Source organism: Lemur catta, chromosome 1, assembly GCF_020740605.2.
Source record: "Lemur catta isolate mLemCat1 chromosome 1, mLemCat1.pri, whole genome shotgun sequence".
NCBI classification, from domain to species: Eukaryota; Metazoa; Chordata; class Mammalia; order Primates; family Lemuridae; genus Lemur; species Lemur catta.
Window position 1 is genome coordinate 118489511 of NC_059128.1, and position 22280 is coordinate 118511790.

General features: G+C 38.0%; 1 long non-coding RNA gene across 2 annotated transcripts; it reads right to left on the reverse strand.

Annotated features, from left to right (window-relative positions):
• Nucleotides 1-532: 532 nt before the first annotated feature.
• Nucleotides 533-15382, reverse strand: LOC123638432. Of its 2 annotated transcripts, none has more exons than XR_006735355.1 (4): nucleotides 15284-15382; nucleotides 10033-10149; nucleotides 8390-8585; nucleotides 533-574 (listed from the first exon to the last, which is right to left on the reverse strand). It is a non-coding gene; the product is annotated as an uncharacterized LOC123638432 (long non-coding RNA). The 2 variants fall into 2 exon arrangements; XR_006735356.1 differs by having other exon boundaries at nucleotides 9935-10149.
• Between the last annotated feature and the right edge of the window lie 6898 nt (nucleotides 15383-22280).

Sequence of the window (22280 nt, forward strand, 5' to 3'; positions counted from 1 at the left end):
TTGTGCACCTTCTAAAACCAGTCTTTTCTTAGAGAGCATCTCTTGTATGACGGAACTCAACCTGTAGCCTTCTGAATTTACTTTCAGATTCATGAAGATGTTGGTAAAGGTTGTTGGCATGAGAATTCATATATTCCTCTCTACCAGACCACTCATCCTTTGCTCGCTGGAAAACAAACCCTAGGTCTTTCATTGTGGTCTGACTTTGATCACGATCCTGAATAACAGCAGCCAGTCTAAGTTTGTATGACTCAACTTCTGTTTTCAGTTTTTCTTCGTTTTGTTTTTCTTCTTCCAGTTCATGTTTTAGTATTATATTCTCATGCATTAAAAGACTGATATTGCAATCATGCAAGCATATTGTTTTGGCGAATCTTTCCCCATTGAGTTTTATAGTCTTTTGAAGGTCATTATTCTTTTCTTGTAAGATTTTATTGTCCTCCAAATATTTCTTTTCCTTTTCTTCATTTTGCATTTTTATTGCATTTATTTCTACTCTTAGACTGGCAATTTCATCACACAACATGTGATTCTTATGCAACAGATCTGTTTCTTTGTCACAACTAGCAGAAATCTAAGTGAAACAAAGGGAGCGTGTTAGCTGTTACTCAATAAAATGGCATATCATAATTTCCTCTGAAGTTAAAAAATAACCTGTACATTTATACAATGAAAGTGTTGCAAATCAGTGGCTATCTAACTGGAAAAAGAAGGTGGATCCAAACCTCAAACCTTATACAGCATCAACTCCCAAAGTTTCAAAAATTTATATGAGAAGGGGGGGAAGATGGCTGAGTAGAGACACCAGCTGTCAGATCATCCTGGAGGGAAGGAAGGGTTTCAGAGAAAGCAGAGGGGGAAAAGGGCACAGCTCCAGTGTAGTTCAGGGAGAAGTTGCCAGAGCCTACCAGAGGTTTCACAGGAAGAAGGTTCAGAGCAGAACAGGAAGAAAAAAGACATCAGCAGAGATCAACCCCAGAGAAGCCTGGTGTCTCATGGAGAGGGTGGGTGGGGGATTGGTTTCTCCATCCCTCACACCTGTGGTATTCAGGTGGCCTCCAAGCTGCTTGGGAGCTTTTCCACCAACATGAGCCCAAGGGCTACTGCAACCAATGCAGTAGGAGCTTCTTGAAAATAAAGCACCAGGCTTCCAGCCCCTTTGGGCTCTCTCCAAACAGCCATGGTCTGGAAGCGAGATGGCAGGCACCATACTGCTTTTCTGCCAATGGCATCTCTTTGTCCACCCCAGAGAGCACCGGCCCTTCAGTTTTCACATCACCTGCTCCCACACAATTCCCCCTCCTGCCCAGACGACAGTGGCCCTGGAGAATTTGTGTGATCCCGGAGCTTGGACCTTTTGTGTGGGCTTCCCTTCAGGGAGAGGGACCGGAAGGGGCTGGAGTGCTGGCTCTCCTCTGTTCACAGTCTCTTTTTCTCCCACCCTCCCTCACCCACTGCAGCCAAGAGCAATGAGTGAGCTGAGACTCTCAAAAGTGGCTGTCTCCCCTGTGTTCTTGTACCCATGAGTCTGAGGTTTCCCCAGAGAGTGGGGCCCACACCTTTCCCTTTGAGGACCTGTGGTGGATGTAGGGCTGCTTGGTCTGGGAGTTCCCTTCCCACCAGCACTCCCTGGGGATGCCTGCCAGTGGGATCAGCATGTGGGCCAGGTCCTGTAACCCCAGGACTCAACCAGGTGGCTTGGAGGCACAGAGGGGAGATCTGACAACTAAACTGGGGAAGAAAGGGAGCCCACGTGGGCACAACTGACAGAAGAGTGCAGCGTGGGTCCAAGACTGCAGCAAACAGGTGGAGCACCACTCCCCCCACAGGAAAGCCACACTTGCAGACTGGGGTGGGACCTTGGACAGGGAATTCCCCCACCTTTGGCACCGTTGCTGGCAAACTCAGTGAGTTCAGATGTCCATTTGCAACCAGACACTGGAGGGAGACTTGCGGAGCAGGGAAGGAGGGAGAAGAGTGAATCTCACTCCAGACAGCCAGTCTCTGAATCCCAGATGGCCCCTTGCCCATGAGCAGACTTTCCAGTTTGGTGAAACTGCATCAGCATCCTTCCCAGCAGCTTTCCCCAGTAGCCTGGGAGCTGATTGTTGATCCTTGCAAGACAGTTCTAGGGCCTACATCTGCAGAGCCTGAAGGCAGGCTTACCCCACCTAGCCCCACTCAGCCTCACTCCTTCATCCACCTCACTGAGGTGGAGAACTGGGAATCCCCTGGGAGCTCCAGGGCCCCTTCCACTGTCTGTGGCATGCAGGCACTTCTCCTGAGGGGCTAGCCATGGTCACAGGCACAAAGAACAACATTGCAACTGGCCCTTTCCTGCAAGCACAAACCACTTGTACAGCCCATTACAGCATCTACTGACTCAGTCCAACAGGGCATGGCTGATTCTTACCCCCAAGCACCACTTACCATCTCAAGAGATTAATCTGGCTATCCCAACTTAACTCACATAGCTGGTGAGGAGAAGACAGAAAAATAGAAGCAGCCCATGGGGCACTGCTTTTAAGGAGATGGGTAAAAGTTGCAGGCAGCTTGAGCTGTTAGGGGACCCCTCCACCTCTGTAGACCTCTAGGCTATTGGGGGACTGCTCAGAGTCTGTGCAAAGACATTGCAACAGAAAGCAGGTGCTGCAGAGATACGGCAACTGCCAATCCTGGTTTCTGCAGCTAATGCCATCCTGAATGCTTAGGTGCATGCCACCAGGTCTGCTCAGGACTCGGCTTTCCAGTAGTAGCCTTCACATCACCCCTGCTAGGCCAGGGAGGGAGCGCACAGAACAGAAGCTCCCCCGTGCCGTGCGCTGTGACTGGGAGCTACGCACCCCTCCCCGCTGTGGGGAATCTGAGCAGAAGACGGGACTCAGGCACCACAAGCACCATCTGGGAAGCCTTGGTTGACTGCCTCCGTGGGACCTAGGTCGAGGGAGAACCTTAGCTGACCAGCAGCCCTGGCCCACCTCCACAGTCATGAGGCCCCTTGGAGAAAACGCTGCTGTGACTGGGCTGCAGCAGTCTCCCTGCTGGTGGAACAGCCCCCACCTCTGTGGCTCTGCTCCTGTGTTCCCCAGATACAGCTCAGAGTCCATCACTGCACTTGAGACTGAGGCTCTACAGCTGTTGCTCCAGGGCCCCCAATGGGCCTATAACACCACCCCTAAGATTCTAGAGTTATGCCTGGGTCCCAAGATCCCACCCTTGAGTCTCCACCAATGTCTCTGGGCTGGCAGAACAACCCTGGGGTCCAACACTTTAACAGGGACCCCCAAGTCTTGAGCAGCCATTATTCCTGGACCTGGTTAGGGCAAATGCTCGCAACCCACTCACCCGTGACCACTGCATAGATGGACTTACTCAACTGCCACTGTCACCTCCACTGGATGACCTGGTGCAGAGCAAACCCTCACAACAACAGCTTCCATGGAGAGGGTTGCATCCAGCCCCCGACTCAAACTTCCAATAATGACCTAGGGAACAATCCACTACCCTGCACAGAGATCATCCCACACTGGCTTGCACTGAAGGAATCACAGGGGAATGGGACAAAACAGGACAGCTGTTCTATAGGCTCTCAGTGCACCTGCACCTCTCTTGCTGGGTCAACACCCCAGAGTAGGACACAAAAGCTCTATCTAGGGTCTTCCCCTTCCCCTAACGAAACAGGAGAGTTCCCAGCAAAGGAGAACAGGCGCCCTGCGATCCTATTAGCCTAGAGCACAGAGAAGAGGATTCAGATGAGAAGAAGCCAGCAAAAGAACTCTGGCAACATGAAAAGCAAAACAGTTTCACATCTCCAAGGGATCACAATGGAGCTACAGTAGTGGACTACAACAACAAGGAAATTGCCAAAATTACAGAAATGGAATTCAGAATATGGATGTCAAATAAGGTCAATGAACTGAAAAGAAAGTTGAAAACCAACAAAAAGAACTCAAAAAAATATTTCAGGAAATTAATGAAAAAGTCACTAAAGTGCCAAACAACATAAGAGAGGATAAAGTACTACAGAACTTAAAGAAATGAAAGAGTAATTTAGGGGATTCAAAACACAGCAGAAAGCTTTAGCAACAGACTAAACTGAGGAGAATAAAGAATCTCAGAGCTTGAAGATAAGGCTCTTGAGGTAACCCAGACATTTAAAGAGGCAGAGAAGAGAATAAAAAACACTAAGTAATCACTTGGAGAGATACAGGATCATGTGAAGTGAACTAACATACGAGTTATACGTACCACTGATGGAGAAGAAGAAAGAGCTAAAAGCATGGAAAATCTGTTTGAGAGAATTACTCAGAAAAACTTCCCTGATATCACCAGAGATCCAGACGTTCAGATACAAGAAGGTCATCGAACACCAGCAACATTCATAGCAAATAAGTCATCCCCAAGACACAGAGTGCTCAAACTGGCCAAAGTCAAAATGAAGGAGAAAATTCTACAAGCAGCAAGATGAAAGTAACAACTGACCTACAAAGGAAAAGCCATCAGGCTAACTGCAGGCTTCTCAGTGGCAACCTTACAAGCTAGAAGGGAGTGGGACCCCATCTTCAATCTTCTTAAACAGAACAACTGTCATCCTAGAATCTTGTATCCTGCAACGCTAAGTTTCACAATTGATGAAGAAATTAAGTCTTTTCCAGACAAGAAAACATTGAGGGAATTTATCATGACCAGATCTGTGCTGCAGGAAATACTCGTAACTTCATTATACACGAATTAGCACAATAGGTAACCACCAGTGTAAAATTATATAAAAACACTAAACCTCACATCTCTTATAAAACAATAGCACAAGGGGGGAAACAAAGCAATAAGGTACTACCCAACATGATGAACACATCATACCATATAAATTCTATCACTCAACAATAATGGTTTAAATGTTCCACTTAAAAGACATATGCTCCAGTTCTAAGCAGGAATGCTTTCAGTTTTTCCCCATTCATTATGATGTTGGCTGTGGGTTTGGTGTATATGGCTTTTATCATTTTGAGGTAAATCCCATCTATGCCTATTTTGTTAAGCATTCTTATCACAAAAGGGGGCTGAGTTTTGTTGAATGCTTTTACTGCCTCTATGGAGAGGATTATATGAACTTTGTTCTTGCTTCTATTTATATGGTGAATTACATTTATTGATTTGCATATGTTAAACCATCTCTGTATCTCTGGGATTGTTTTGGTATTAGGGTGATGCTGACTTCATAAAATGTGTTGGGGAGGATTCCTTCTTTTTCAATGTTGTGGAATAATTTCTGCAGGATAGGCACCAGTTCTTCTTTGTATTAATAGCTCTGGTAAAATTTGGGTATGAAAGTATCTGATCTAGGACTTTTTTTTTTGTTGGAAGATTTTTTTTTTGCTGCTTCAATTTCGGTACTTGATATTGGTTTGTTCAGGAATTCCACTTCTTCTTGATTGAGCCCAGGGGGGGCTGTCTGTTTCTAAGAATTTGTCCATTTCCTCCACATTTCCAGGTTATGTGCATAGAGGTTTTCATAGTATTCAGAGATGATATTTTGTATTTCCATGGTATTCGTTGTAATTTCTCCTTTTTCATTCCTAATTGAGATTATTAGTGTCCTTTCTTTTATGCTTCTGCTTAATCTGGTGAGAGGCATGTCAATTTTGTTTATTGTTTCAAAGAACCAACTGTTTGTTTCATTAATTTTCTGTATAGTTCTTTTATTATCAATTTCATTTAGTTCTGCTCTGACCTTGGTTATTTCTTTGCTTCTGCTGCATTTGGGAATACTTTGCTCATCCTTTTTCAGTTCTTTGAGACAATTCATTATTAGATTGTTGATTTGTGAACTTCCTGCCTTTTGAATGTAGGCATTTATGGCTATGAACTTTCTTCTCAGGACTGCTTTAGTTGTATCCCACAGATTTTGATAACTTGTGTCCCCTTCATCATTTAGTTCAAAGAATCTTTTGATTTTCATCTTAATTTCCTCCTTGACCTATCATTCAGCACTAGGTTGTTTAGTTTCCATGACTTTGTGTACAGATGAGTGTTTCTGTTGGAGTTTATTTCTAAGTTTTTCCTCTGTTTTCTGAGAAGATACATGGTATAATTTCTATGTTGAGCCATGTTTTGTGGCCTAGGATATGGTCAATCTTAGAGACTGTCCTATGAACTGATTGAGAAGAACACATTTTCAGGGGTTTTTGGGTAGAACGTTCTGTAAATGTCTATTAGGTCCATTTGTTCTAGAGTTCTGTTTTTAAGTCCATTTTTTCTTTATGTAGTGTTTGGAGAATCTGTCCTATTCTGTTAGAGGGATGTTGAAGTCCCTGGATATTATGGTGCTGCTGGTTATCATTTTGTTTAGATCGAGTAGGATTAGCTTTATGAATCTGGGTGCTCCTGTGATGGGTATATAAATATTTAGAATTGTCATGTCTTCTTGTTGAATTGTTCCCTTTACCATTATATAATGACCATCTTTGTCTTTCATTACTTTTGTTGATTTGAAGACTAAGTTATCTGATGTTAGAAATGCTACAACAGCCTTCTTTTGGTTTCTATTTGCATGGAATATGGTTTTTCATCTCTACACCTGGAGTCTAAATGAGTCCTTGTGGGTTAGATGTGTTTCATGAAGACAGAAGACATTTGACTTGTATATATTTATCCATTCAGCCAGGCTGTGTCTCTCCAGTGGGCAGTTCAAGCCATTCAGATTTATTGAAAAAACTGATAAGTGGGGTGGATTTCTGTTCATCCTGTTGAGGAGGACTTTGTTGCTTTACTTTATTTCTTGAGCCATTGCGGTATCTGGTCTTTGACCTTTAGATTTTGGGTGATTTTACACTGGTGACTGTCTATTGTGCTGATCTGTGTATAATGCAGTTCTGAGTACTTGCTACAGGGAAGGTCTTACCTTGACAAGCTCCCTCAGTGTTTGCTCATCTTAGAAAGACTTTGTTTCCCCCTCATATATGGAACTTAGTTTTGCAGGATACAGAATTCTAGGCTGATCATTTTTCTGTTTGAGAAGACTAAGAATGGGACCCCAATCCCTTCTGGCTTGTAAGGTCTCAGGGACTGAGGAAAATCAGCAAGAAAAAAAAATCAAACAGCCCCATTAAAAAGTGGGCAAAGGATATGAACAGAAACTTTTCAAAAGAAGATAGACTAATGTCTAACAAATGTGAAAAAATGCTCAACATCTCTAATCATCAGAGAAATGCAAATGAGATACCACTTAATTCCAGGGAGAATGGCTTTTATCAAAAAGGTCCAAAACAATAAATGTTGGCATGGATGTGGAGAGAGGAACACTCACACACTGCTGGTGGGACTGCAAACTTGTATAACCTGTATGGAAAGTAATATGATGATACCTCAAACAACTAAAAGTAGAACTACCGTTTGATCCAGCAATCCCACTACTGGGAATCTACCCAAAGGAACAAAAGATATTCTATAAAAAAGATATCTGCACTACAATGTTTATAACAGCACAATTCACAATTGCAAAGATGTGGAAACAACCCAAGTGCCTATCAATACATGAGTAGATTAATAAAATGTGGTATATGTATGCCATGGAGTTCTACTTATCATTTTCACTTCTTCTTCTGTGTGACATGGCTACTTCTCTCTCTCTCTCTTTCTCTGCCCCCTCCTTTTTTTCTCTTACTTTTGTTTCCGTCTTCTGTTCCTTTCCTCTTCCTTTCTTCCTTCCTTCCTCCCTCCCTTCCTCCCTTTATTTCTCCCTCCTTTCTTCCTTTCCTTTCCCTTCCTTCCTTTCTCTTTCTTTCTCTTTCTCTCCCTCTTTCATTCCTTCTCCTTCCTTCCTTCCTTCCCTCCTCCCTCCCTTCTCCTCTCCTCTCCTTTCTTTCCTTTTCTTTTTCAGGAAAATAAATAAACTTGGTACTTCTGTCCATACTAAACTTTGTCTGAGAATTCTTTCTCCACCCACTGTGAGCACCTTTTAAGTTTCCACCCTTTCAAGAAGATTTCTATTTTAAAACATTAATGATAAGTAAGATAAAATTTATACGTTTTCATAGAAAATCATGAGATTATTTGCTATTGTAATCATTTTTGTTTTGTCTCATTATGTTTGAAACAGTAATAAATGTGAAATACGGGAAATGCACTGAACTATTTTATTAGGAACAAAACACTCAAATCATCATTAAGTACATAACATCACATATCACCATTTTTAAAAGGCCTTTATACTGAAATAAGATACTACTTGGAGGCCAAGATTTATAATAAATAACTTTAGCTATGAATGTCATAGTATATTTTTAGGGTAACATTTTGGGTTTGTTTTAGCACTAAATAATAAATATTAAACCAAAGGAATATTACAAGTAATATTGATGAAATAAAATAAAAATCATAAAATTTTTACCAAAGATTGATTTATCCCGTTCAATTTCTTTCTTAGGGCCATCAATTCCACATCTTGTGTTCTCACAGTCTGTTCAAGTTGTTTTACTTCAACTTCTTTCCTATGTTGCTCTTTTTTACTTCTTAACTTTTCTCTAGTTTCTTCAGACACTATATTATCATTTCTCCTCTTCTCTTCCTCTTGTTTTAAGGTGAATCTGCAGTTAAATATAATTTTCTTCAAATTAATTGTGTTAGAAAATGAAAAGTTTATTTTGTGATCTGGCTCATCACATATTGGTTTGTTATCCTAATAAAATTTCTATGTTCTTAAATATTTTTCCTTTCCAGTTCTGAGGTTTTGAATTTCTCACTTGAATTTCTTCCATAGAACATAACACTTGCAAGGTAGACATGAACAAATATTCTCCTAATTGGTAAGTTTCTTTTACTAGTTACTCCGGTAAATATGATGGAAAAGGATATTCGAAATTATTCAGTAAAGTTACAAGTTGAAAATTACCTCATTTTTTACACAGTCATAATGACCCCTCAGCTCAGACAAATCATTTAGAGATAACTAATTGAAAAGTTACTGTTTATAAACTAGTTGATAAGTTCACTGGAAATAAATTTTCATCCTCACAAAATACTGTGGGTATTGCTAAAACTGATTTGCAGTGTAAGGGAACAACTTCAGATGTCTTTCACACAACATGTATCTGCAGATTACTATAATTCAAGTCTAGGCTAAGGAGACTAATATCTGTTACCCAACTGTTTCTATGTTTCTTTTTTTGGAAACAATTTCAAATTATCTTGTTGACTATTATGTATTCTATAAACAACTTTAAAATCCCTTTTGGAAAAAAATAAGGTCTAATATTTATTTAAATGATAAGGAATAATATGTGTTTTCAACATAGAAACTTTAAATTAATTTTATCTGTTAGGAGAGAGAGATGTTGAATAAGCTAATAAATAATCACTTCCCATCTTACGTTTTATCCCCTGCATATTAAGAATAAAAGTGTGTAATTTTTTAAAGAAACTACTTTTGAGTTGAGAAAAATGGCCAATTCATATTCTATTAGTTGAACTGTAAATTAGTATAAACTTTCTTGAGCACAATTTAGGAATAGCGATCCAAGACATTTTTATAAGATTCCAATACATTAACCAAATAATTCTATATTGAAGAATTTGTTTAAAGCAAATAATTTGAAATATAGAAAAAGATTTATATAAAAATGTTCTAACAGCATTACTTATAATACAAAAAGTTTTAAACCCCAAATTTACTTTGTTAAATAAATAATGAGATTTCTCTATGGTAAACTTCTAACATAGTTATTAAAATTATGATTTTAAAAATATGCTTTTATTAGATATATTCAGAGTTAGAAACTTGTTATATTATTTCCAAGAATGTTACACTCCACAAGACTAAGATGATTTCTCCCCTGCTAAACCCCAGAAGGTAAGTCACCAATTTCAAAAAATCTCCAACATATTTGTAGCCTAAAGGAAAGAGTTCAAACATTTCTTTAAAACTAGAATGTCATACTTCAAACTGCAGAGATCTCGTTCCCATTCAAATTTTTGTCGCTCTAACTCTGATTTTATTCCTTTTGTTCCAGATAGTTCCTTTTGAAGTATGCTAACCTTAGTTTCCATTTTTTTTAGCTTTTTCTGTAAGTTTTTCACAGTGATCTGTAAGTGCTGCTGCCATTCTTTCACATAAAAGGACTGTGGTATGTTTTTTCAATAGCCTAAAAGAGCCTGTATCAGGGTGAAAAAAAGATAGAAATAAAATATATGGGTACTTTTTCGATATAAAGGACTGCACATTTTTACACTCACTCATTCATACACTGAATAAACATATACTGAGTGCATGCAGTGGGGAACACATTATACTAAGCTCTGCAGATCACAGAGACAGGACCTCTGCTCTTATTTAGCTTTAGTGTAGTGAAGAACAAAGACAAAAGGTGGCAATTATAAATTCAGATAGGTGCTGCGAGAAAACAGTTGTGTGATCACACAGGACGATGTGGTCCGTGTTGGGCCCAGGGAAGATGGCTCTGAGGAAGAGTTGGCTACACTGAGGAATGGAGGGTGAGAAGCGAGCGGTGAAGCAAAGGGGGAAGAAAAGCTTTCTCGCCACTCCAGGGCAGGTGCTGAAGCTCTACTGTAGTCTGCTTCTAGCCAAGGCAGAGGAACAGGTACTGAGTTTCCTTCTTACCTGAAACAACCAAAAAGATAAATAAAATAAGACGGATAAATACATTGAACAAAGATTCTTAAGACAATGGACTTTAGGCAATGAAGACAAAGATCCCTGAGAAACAAAAAACAAAGAAAGAAAACCTTAGGAATGTCCCAGATCCCTGCTTTGACAGAGTTTTCAGGACATGACACATGGAGAAAACACTGAGGTAGACTCTGCCAGACTCTGAGTTGCAGTGATGAAGCTGAGAGTCTGAAAAAACCAAAGCAGACAGAGACCACAGGACAGAACACTGAAGAGGAGAGAAGAGTAGAGGAAAAGAACCCTGGAGATCTGCAGATTCCTTTTTAGGTAGTGAGCAGAGTTACAAATAGTACGTGTGTGCTAGGAAACTACTCGAGACCGAGGGAAAAACCATGTAAATAAATTGGAGGAAACCATGCCTGGTGCTCACACAGTGCCAAGACGTGTTCATTACCATGAGAAAGGGCCGGACAAACACAGACTTCACAAGACAATGAATCATCAAAAAGGTCTTGCCTTGCAAGTAGGGCATCATCCCAAATCATACAAGCTAGACCAGAGAAGATCAAGCTCTTTATAAATAACTCAACTCTATCCCAATACATAACTCAAGATAAGTATAGGCATGGAAGATGGTTTTTTTTTTTTAAACAACCTGAAAAGATAGAGATGTAAATTACACTGTGAGAGATGTAAACTACACTGAATAGAAATAAACACAGATTAGACATCACAAAAAATCATAAATCTGAGATGCTGTGATCTATGAGAAAACTTCAAGGAAGTAATATTTGTCCCCAAAGAAAGAGGAAGAGAGATAGAATAAAAATTTGATAAAAAACGGTCAAAAACTTTCTCAACTTAGTAAAAACTATAATCCCATAGGTGCACGATGGGTCTGGCTGGGAGAGAAGAAAAGAGGCATACTGTTGTATTTTCTTATCCCATATGTGATGTGGTATCATATTACTTGAAGGTGGACTGTGGTAAGTTAAAATCACATACTCAAACTCCTAAAGCAACAACTAAGATAGCAAAACAAAGAGTTGTAGCTAATCACCCCAAAAGAGAGATAAAAACTGAATCATAATATGTTGAAATAAAAAAGAAAAAAAAAACCTGAATCATAAAAATTACTAGACTCATAAAAAAGAAAGCATAAAGAGAAAAAAATGGACAACAAAGAACAGCTGGGACTAATAGAAATCAATCAGCATGATGACAGAAAACCTAACTACATCACTAATCACATCATACATGAAACTGGTCTGAAAACACCAAGTAAGAGGCTGACTGTCAGAGTGGATAAACAAGCAAAACCCAAATACATGCTGCCTATAAGAAATGCGCTTCCAATGGCAAGACACAAGTTGCATAAAAGAAGGAAAAAGACATACCACACTAACCCTTAGAAAAAGAAGGCTTAGCTGGTATGGCTGTATTAGTACCAAAGTACTGTAGATGTCATAGCAAAAGAAAATATTATCAGCAATAAACAAGGTCATTTCATAATGATAAAAGATTCAATTAATCAAGAAAACATAATGGTCCTCAATGTTTATGCACCTAGTAACATAACAACTTCAAAATACATGAGGCAAAAAAATGACAGAATTGTGAAAAGAAATAGACAAAAATCACAAGTACAATCTGAGATTTCAATATCCCTTAATAAAAAGGTTAAGTCCAAAGGATTTAAGACCTATAATGTATGTTCCCTGACTGCAAAGCCATCAAATTAGAAATTAATAACAAAAATATCTCTGGAAAATATTCAAATATTTGGAAACTAAGTAAAACATATCTAAACCACCCTGGGTCAAAGACGTAATGAAAAGAGAAACTAGAAAGTATTTTGACTGAATGAAAATGCAAATATAACACAGCAGAATTTTTGGAATACAGCTACAACAGTTCTTAAAAAAATTGCTAGAAGTGAATGTCTATATTACAAGAATCTCAAATGAATGAGCTTGATGTCTACCTTAAGAAACTAAAAAAAAAAGAAAAAAGAAAGACAAATTAAATCCAAAGTAAGAGGAAAGGAAATAATAAACATCTGCTATGGTGTAGCTATGCATGTGTGGGGCTAGGGGTATATGGAAAATCTCTGTGCCTTCTTCTCAGGTTTGCTGTAAACCCAAAATGGCTGTAAAAAAAAATTAAGTCTGTAAAAAATTCTAAACAAAACTTTAACAAATCAAATTCAATGATGTTAAAATCTAACAAAAGGGCTACCAGAATTCATAAGTGAGTTTATCAAGGTACAGGCTATAAAATCAACATATAGACATCAACCGTATTTCTAAATACTAGCAGTAAAAAATAAAAACAAAATTTAAAAAATAGCATTTACAACTTCCTCAAAATATAAAATACTGATAAATCTGATAAAATAGGGAGGGACCTACACATTGAATACTATAAAACATTATTGAGAAAATTAACTATGACCTATGCAAATGGAGTAATAACCTTGTTCAGGAGTGGAAAGATTCCTTATTGATAAGATGTCAATTCTCCCCAAATTAACCTATAGATTCATCAGAAGTCCAATCTAATTCCCAGCAGGCCAGCAACCTTTTAAAAACAGACATGCCGATTCCAGCATTCATGTGCAAATGCAAAGGATCTAGAACAGCCAAAATAACCTTGAATAAAACCAGTATTGCAGGGCTGATATCAAGAATTGTTATAAATGTATAGTGATCAAAACAGCACGATACTTGCACAGGTTGAGTATCCCCTATCCAAAGTGCTTGAGACCAGAAGTGTTTCAAATTTTGGATTTTGTTTTCTGGTTCTGAAATATGTACACATACATAATGAGATATCTTGGGGATGGAATCCAAATCTACACGTGAAATACACTGATGTTTCATATACATCTTACATACATAGCATGAAGGGAATTTTATATATTTTTAATAATTTTGTGCATGAAATCAAATTGGGGTATATGAGGCCAGGGGTGGAATTTTCCACTTGTGGTGTCATACTGACACTCAAAAAGTTTCAGATTTAGAAGCCTTTCAAATATCACATTTTTGGGATAGGGATGCTCAACCTGTATGATGAGAGCCAAATACAGATGGTCCCTGACTTGAGACTGTTTGACTTCTGATTTTTCAACCTTATGATGGGTTTATTGGGGCATTAAATGAATTTTCAACTTCCGATGATTTTATCAGAATGCAACCCTATAGTTGAGGAGAATCTGTTGATCAGTGGAACCCAACAGAGAGTCCAGAAACAGACCCACACACGTACAGCCAAATTCTTTTTGACAAAGGCACAATGGCAATGTCCTGGACCAAGGACAGCCTTTTTGGAATATGGTGCTGGAACAACAGGATCTCCATTTCCAAAAACTGAACTTGAATCCATACCTCAAACCATAAACAAAGCAGAACACAAGATGGACTATAAATCTAAATATAAGAACTAAAACTATACAACTTCTGGAAGCAAGCATAGGAGAAAACTCTTTGTGACCCTGCACTAGGTAAAGATTTCTTAGATATGACAAAGCAAATCCATAATTAAACAAGTAGATAAATTGGACTTTATTGAAATTTAAAACTTCTGCTATTCAAAAGATACTATTAAGAAAATGAAAAGCCGAACCACAAACTGGGAAAAATTCCCTGCAAAAAACATAGCTAATAAAGAAACAGTGTCTAGAATATATAAAGAACTCTTAAAACTCAACAAATAGAAAAATAAACAATCTAACTTTTTAAATGGCAAAAGGATTGAAGAGACATCTCACTAAACAAAATGGACAGCTGGCAAATAAGCATGTGGGAAGATGCTCAACATTATTAGTCATTAGGGTGGTAGGCACTAAAATCACAATCAGATGCATGATATTCACCCATCAGAATGGCTAAACATTTAAACAATGGTAATAACTGTTTGTAATGATACAGAACAACTGAAGGGAATGGAAAATGGTACAAATATCTGGAAAATAATTTAGCAATTTCTTAACAAGGGAGCATACAGGGCCATGAGGAGACCGCTGTAAGTGACGGATATGTTAACTCTCTTCAATACGGTGGTGGGTTCACACGTGTATACATATGCCAAAACTTATCAAATTGTACATTTTACATACGTGCAGTTTATCATACATATGTCAACAAACACCTAACAGTGGCTGGGACACAGAGAGAAAGAGGGTATAAAATGATGCAGGATAAAGCTAGAATTAAGATCTTTAACTTTACAGCAATGAGAAGTGGTAGCTGGGTTTTAAACAGGGGGGGTAACATGATCAGATCTGAATTTTTAACAGTATATAATATGGTTGCCAGGCAGAGCATGGTTTCAGGAGACAGGGTTGCAGGGACAACAGTGCTAAGGTTACTGCAGTATGCCAGGTGGGAGATAATGGTAATCTGACCTTGAGTAAAGACAGAGGAGAGAAGCAGAGTCAACAGAAAACCAGGAGTGCCATTCACACTGAAGAAGGTACAGTGGAATTCTCATGGCTCTCTGGCTGAGAGTGCACAACATATGCTAGCTCTCATTCTATTTTAACATAAACTGTATTTCTGACATGAAATCGGTGCTCTATGCCACAGCACTAAGCAATGTGTTCATTCACTACTAGAAGATACATAAAAAGGCCTTATACTTATGCAGTGGTCTTACCTCTACGATGCCTTCCAAGTTGTTTAGGGAACAATGTAAAGTTCTTATAAATAAAGGAAGGCAACTCAAAATCCTCTGAAGCTGCTTCAGATGAGCAAGTTAAATCGTCACGGTCATCCATAGAATGTGTTTGGTTTCTCATCTATAAAATATTCATAATATTACTATTTCAAAATGTCCCTGAAATATTTACAGCATAAACTAAATGTACAGGAGTGGTAATTAGCCTTTTTTATATAAGAGCAAAAACACAGATACTTCTTAAAAGTACTGATTTGTGTTAAAAGGATATCTATGACTATAATTTCTTTTTTTTTTTTTTTTTTTTGAGACAGAGTCTCACTTTGTTGCCTGGGCTAGAGTGAGTGCCGTGGCGTCAGCCTAGCTCACAGCAACCTCAAACTCCTGGGCTTAAGCGATCCTCCTGCCTCAGCCTCCCCAGTAGCTGGGACTACAGGCATGCGCCACCATGCCCGGCTAATTTTTCCTATATATATTTTTAGTTGTCCAGATAATTTTTATTTCTATTTTTAGTAGAGACAGGGTCTCGCTCAGGCTGGTCTCGAACTCCTGATCTCGAGCGATCCACCCGCCTCGGCCTCCCAGAGGGCTAGGATTACAGGCGAGAGCCACCGCGCCCGGCCTATGACTATAATTTCTTAATTACTTTTTCAAAGCAAATGTCTTTAACAAAAGATTCTCTATTTTTTACTTTACCTTTTATAATGTATTTTTAACAATAATTTGGTTGATGGTTTATATTTCACAATACCTTGTTCTGTTTCTTAAATGTTCTTTTTGCAGGCCTAAAACAAATAAAAACAAATAATTTCTTTCAGGCAAATAGTAAATATGTAAAATACAAAGAAAATCTAAAACTATTGTGTTTTATAAAAATCTCTGCATTTGTCATTTATTTCTCCTGCTTATAAAGTGTTCAGATTTTTTGTTTTACAGGTAATGTAAAATACAATAATTTTCTACAAGAGGGATTAAAGCATTAACAGAGTAACATTAAGGGAGGAAGAAAACATGTATAAATAGTGACATAATAAAGAGTTAAATTTAGATCAAGCTTTCTGACAGTCAAAGTAAAAGGAAAAACATGTTACTTGCATTATTTGACAGAAAGAAATATACCGGGTTTTTCTCACTGCCCTTTTCAACAAAGACAACCATTTGCTGGCATTAAAACTTATTTGCAATATATTACTTACATGCTTATAGGTGGGAAACACTTTTTTAATCATGTTATTCATCAGCACTTTCAGGACTTACTATGCATTTACTCTGTCTTATTTAAAGCATTGTACCTGTGTTAAACTCATTTTAATGCTCACAATTCCATGAGGTAGGTACCATTTGAGGTATTTTATAAAGGAGGAAACCAGGCACAGAATGGCCAAGTAATCGGCTGGAGCACGGACAGTGGATCAGTGGCAGACCCAGCATGCGAACCCAGCAGTTCTGGCTCCAAAACACATGTTTCATGACGCGCTGCAAAAGTCCTATGTATTTTCAACTGTTTTCAAGTGATATTATAGCAGATGGATCTATACAGTCATAAACTATAAATAAACTAACTATAAATAAACATTTCTGAATCTTTCTGTTTTTTAAAAGTAAAAAGCCTTTATATCTAGGCAATTTTGGAAACCTACCTTCAATAAGCTCAAAATTTAATATTCTAAAGGAATTGATCATCAGGCGTTTATTTATCTGACTGTTTATTCATACACAGCATGATAGAGGAGAAAAACTAAAGCAGGAAAATGAATTTCTCTGTGTTGCAGGGGGGTGGTGGGAATATTAGATGCCCAGAAAAGGCCTTGCTGAGAAAGTGGCTTTGAGGTAAAAAGCCGAAGGGATGGAAGGAGCAAGGCAGGAGGGTATCTGAGGAAAAAGGATTCCAGACACAGGGCAGTGCCAAGTACAGACATGTGCCTGGAGTGTTTGAGAAACAGTGAGAAGTTCGATGTGGCTAGAGCAGAGCAAAAGGGATAGGAAAATAGACATTGAAGTCAGACAAACATCAGCTTAGATCATGTACTGCCTTTTAGGTGTTAGGAAGAACTGTGGAATATACTCTCAGTGAAATGGAAGGCAATTAGAAGGTTTGAGCAGAGGAATGACAGAATCTGATTTATACTTTCATAGGTCCACTGGGTTAAGAATTGCTGGAAAGAGGATTTTACAAAAGGACAAACGAGACGACCAATTATCAGTCCTTTACACTCATCTAGACAGCAGACAGTGGTCACTTGGCCATGGGAGATGTGACTGGCTTCTGGATATGTTTTCACAGAAGACCTGACAGGATTTGCTGACAGAGTAGATGTGAGCTGTACAAGAGAGAGGAGTCAAGGATGACACTGAGGTGCTTGGCAGAGCAACTGGAAGACTTGCCACAACTCAAGCAGGAAAGACTGCATGAGGGTGGCATGAGAAGGTCAGCAGCAGCTCAGTCACGGACCTGAAGAGTTTGTGATAACCAATAGCTAACCCAAGAGAGGTGTCAAGTAAGAAGTTCAGTGTGTAGGTTTGGAATTAGGGAGAGACATCTGGGCTGGAGATATAAATTTGGAAATCATTAGCATAGACAAGGTAGTAAAAGTCATGAGAAAGCTGATTGAGGACTGAGTCCTGGGACAGTTCAATGAGTAAAAGGTGGGGGAGGAGGAGAAGCCCACAAAATAGACGAAGACGGATGGAGAGGCAGGGGGAAAGCCAGGAGAGTGAGTGATATCCTGAATGCCAAGTGCAGAAAGAGTTATGGAGGAAAGAGTTTTCCACTGGGCCAAATATTGCTGATAGGTCAATACAATGAGGTCTGAGAAATTATGTCTAGATTAACAAAAGGAGAAATAAGTGGTAATCTGGAGAAAAACAATTTTGGCTGAGTGATGGGAGTGAAAATTACTCAAGTGAAGTCAAAAGTAAATGCAAGCCAGGCGAGGTGCCTCACGCCTGTAATCCTAGCCCTCTGGGAGGCCGAGGCGGGTGGATCGCTCGAGGTCAGGAGTTCGAGACCAGCCTGAGCGAGACCCCGTCTCTACTAAAAATAGAAATAAAAATTATCTGGACAACTAAAAATACATATAGAAAAAATTAGCCGGGCATGGTGGAGCATGACTGTAGTCCCAGCTACTCGGGAGGCTGAGGCAGTAGGATCGCTTAAGCCCAGGAGTTTGAGGTTGCTGTGAGCTGGGCTGACGCCACGGCACTCACTCTAGCCCGGGCAACAAAGTGACACTCTGTCTCAAAAAAAAAAAAAAAAAAAAGTAAATGCAAATATGATCCAGTGAGTATAGAGAATTCTATAAAGGGTATCATACCTAAGCAGCATGATCATGAATGACCTAATTTTCTTCTTCCTCAGCTGCATTTTTCAATCCTCATATAATAACTATATAGTATATTTCAATACTTTAAGCATTTTTAAGATTATATACATGACAATTTTAGAAATGTCAGACTGTTATTCAATAATAAATTTATAAATTAATACAATTAAAAGACTATTTGAACATTTCTATATTACAAGAGATTATCATTTTGCTCATGTTTATAAATAAGACTAAAGAATGACTGAAAATTTGAAGGGAAGTAGTTATTGTTCGATAAAAGTCAGCCAACTGTAGGATATTTTATACTCATCCAATATACAAAGTAATTAGTCACATTAAAATATTGAATTCTGTAATGGAAATTAAAAGGGGAGAAATGCAAAAAATACTCATATTTTTAAACTGAAATTTTATAAATTATATAACATGAGGTCTGTTGAATACTATGGTGTGGTGCATACTGAAATACATAATCTGTTCAAAGGAAGGATGACGCGTGCCTGCAGGGTAACTTGAAAAACAAAATTTGCTGCATTAGCAGCACCTTGGTTTTATCAGAAGGGTCAGAAAACAAGTATATGCAAGCCAAATGCAGCCTACTGGCTGTTTTTGCAGGCAAAGTTTCATTGGAACACAGCCGTCCCCATTCACTTGTTTTCTATGACAGATTTTGGACTACAACAGAGACCTTATGGCCCACAAAGCCTAAAATATATTTACTATCTGGCTCTTTATAGAAAAGTTGGCTAACTCCTGTTTTAGTAGATCAAACATCCTTTGATATATTGCAATAAGTTTTATCCAATATACTGAAATGTTTATTAGAAATATGGGTGTACATATAGAATCATTTGGTAATATTCAGATTAATTTGAGGTTCCAATATCTGAATACTCATGCATTGAGAACAAGAAACAAAAATGTAATAGCCTGTAACTTTCTTGGTAATACAGAGAGTGCCAGTATAGCATATAGTTGCCTTTTGCAACTCAGCAGATATTACAAAAAATTCTTAGAAAATTTGCTGAAGTTGTGTCACTAAACTAAATGATTTAAGCATATTTTAATTAGGAAATCATCAGTATACTGTAGCTCTAACTTCACTTTTAAAAATGGTTGCATACCACATTATTTTATGGGTATGGCATTTTAACTATTTCCTTATGGATGGGTAGTTAAATTATCTCCTTGGCTGGGGACAGTGGCTCACATCTGTAATCCTAGCACTCTGGGAAGCCGAGGTGGGAAGATCGCTTGAGCTCAGGAGTTCAAGATCATCCGGAGCAACAGTGAGACATTGAGTCTACTAAAAATAGCAGAAAAAATTAGCCAGGTATGATGGCACACACCTGTAGTCCCAGCTACTCAGGAGGCTGAGGCAGGAGGAACACTTGAGCCCAGGTGTTTGAGGTTGCTGTGAGCTAGGCTGACACCATGACACTCCAGCCCAGGCAACAGAGCAAGACTCTGTCTCAAAAACAAACAAACAACAAAAAAATCAAACTATCTCCAACTTTTTGATATGACAATGCTATAATAAATTTCTATAACATACATATACATAACATATGTATAAAAATATCCTTAACATACATATTATATATCTTCACATGTATTATATATACATTGGCCTATCATATGTATGTATCACAGATAATAAATGTTCTTAACATGTCTGTGTGTTTCCACGTGTCATGTTTTCCTGTAAGATCAAGTCTCAGAATTGGAGCTGCTAAGTTAAATGAATGACATTTTAAAATTTTGATGCCCACTGCTAAATTACCTGTCCAAAAGGTTTTACCACTTTTATTGACCAACAGTCTATGAGGATACCTTTTTTCTTACATTTCCCAATACTGGTTATTATTTTGTTTATACAATATCAGGATGAATGAAAAAAATGGTATCTCATTGCTTGTTTATTTGCATTTTTCTAATTATCAAGAAAGGATGAATATCCCTAGTAAAAGTATAAAATTTGTTAATCATAAATATTAGCCCAAATTAGAACTCATTTTGTAGTATAATAACAATTATCTACTGTTAAACATTGCTACAGGCTCACCTATCCCGCTCTTCATTCTCTTTCCTAGCAAACTGCTGATGGTCAGTTTTTCCAACAGTTCTTTGTTGGACTAATCTGTCACCATCACTACCATCAGTCACATCATCACAGAAGTTTTCAAATACTTCTCTCTCAATAGTTTTGTGCTTCTTCCTTGCTTTTTCAACCTAGAAGAAAAGATTGATATAAAGAATAATTTTTACTACTTTATTCAATAAAAAGCACTTTTTTGTTTTCACTGGTTTTATGCAACATTAATAACAATTTAATTGTCATGATTATAGACAGAACTATTTTGTCCTCATGTTAATTTTATCATTATATATAAGTATTATCATATAATTATGGGATGCAATTGTTATAATTTTTCATTGAAATATTCAGAAAGTCTGCTTCATTTCTCTTGGAGTAAATGAAACCGAATTTCCCCAAGTATCAAAAAGGGACCTTTATTAATTTTTCGCTTGTATGGCCATCTACTCTTTGCTATCTAATATGAATTTTCACCCCATTTGACTGACAGAAATTGAAAAATAAAAAGACAAAGACACAAAATGTGTCATCTTCTATCTTTAACACCTGGATTTTACATTAAACAGCCAGATTTAGAGATGTGACACTGTGGGCCTTCAGGAATGGAAAGGAAGATGCCCCTTTCTGCACTAAGCCATACTTTCCCCACTACATTTTATCAATCTTTTTTCAAGTGGATCCTGGAATATTACAAAATTGAAGGTGCTCACTGAAACCAAAGTTTGCCACAACACAAAAAGCAAAATAAAACTGTCGAGTTGCAAGTGTGAAATTCGGAGAAATGAGATGCTTTCCAACTTCACTTTCAGCAGCCATCATATTTGATAGCTGGAGGATTTATAACTAATTATCTGCTTCAGCCCCAGTATCTACTGGTAATGGAAGTAAAGCCAACAAAGAGCAATTGGTCCAAAGCTCCTAGAGTGCCATTATCTAGCATTTTACGGCACCAAAGAGATGACACAATTCCACAATGCTGAATCAGAAAAATCAGCTGATAAATTCAGCAAAGTAATCAAGAAAGTTAAAAGTGTGATTTTGGCAAAGTAATGTAGTGCCTAGCAGGGGGTGGGAGGCCTCGCCTGCTTTACTTTTAAAGAAGAGAATCTCTAGATTTTGTTTTCAAAACTCAATGTACTGAACTCACCTTTCTACTTTGGAGTCAAATGGTAAACTTTAGTCTGAGAAGAAAATCATACATGCCAAAATGTACCATTTATTAAACAACATACTATCATCGCCTGATGCAATAGAAATATTTGAGAGTGGTGATTTTTTTAAAAAAATGTATGGAAATATATATATTTGCTGTCAAAAATATTTAAAGTGGTAGTGATGGATTTATAAGTTCCAACAGTTTGATTTAAACAGATAAACTTGTACATATGAAAGTACAATAAACAGATTCCTTTGGCTAGGAATACTTATTGCAACTCTCAAGCCTAGATACATTTTTTTAAACTGTTTTCAGTCATTGTTTCCTTCCCATTGTGATCCCATTTTATTGTTTAAATAAATGCAATTCACATTCAAGTCAATAGGGAAAAAATGC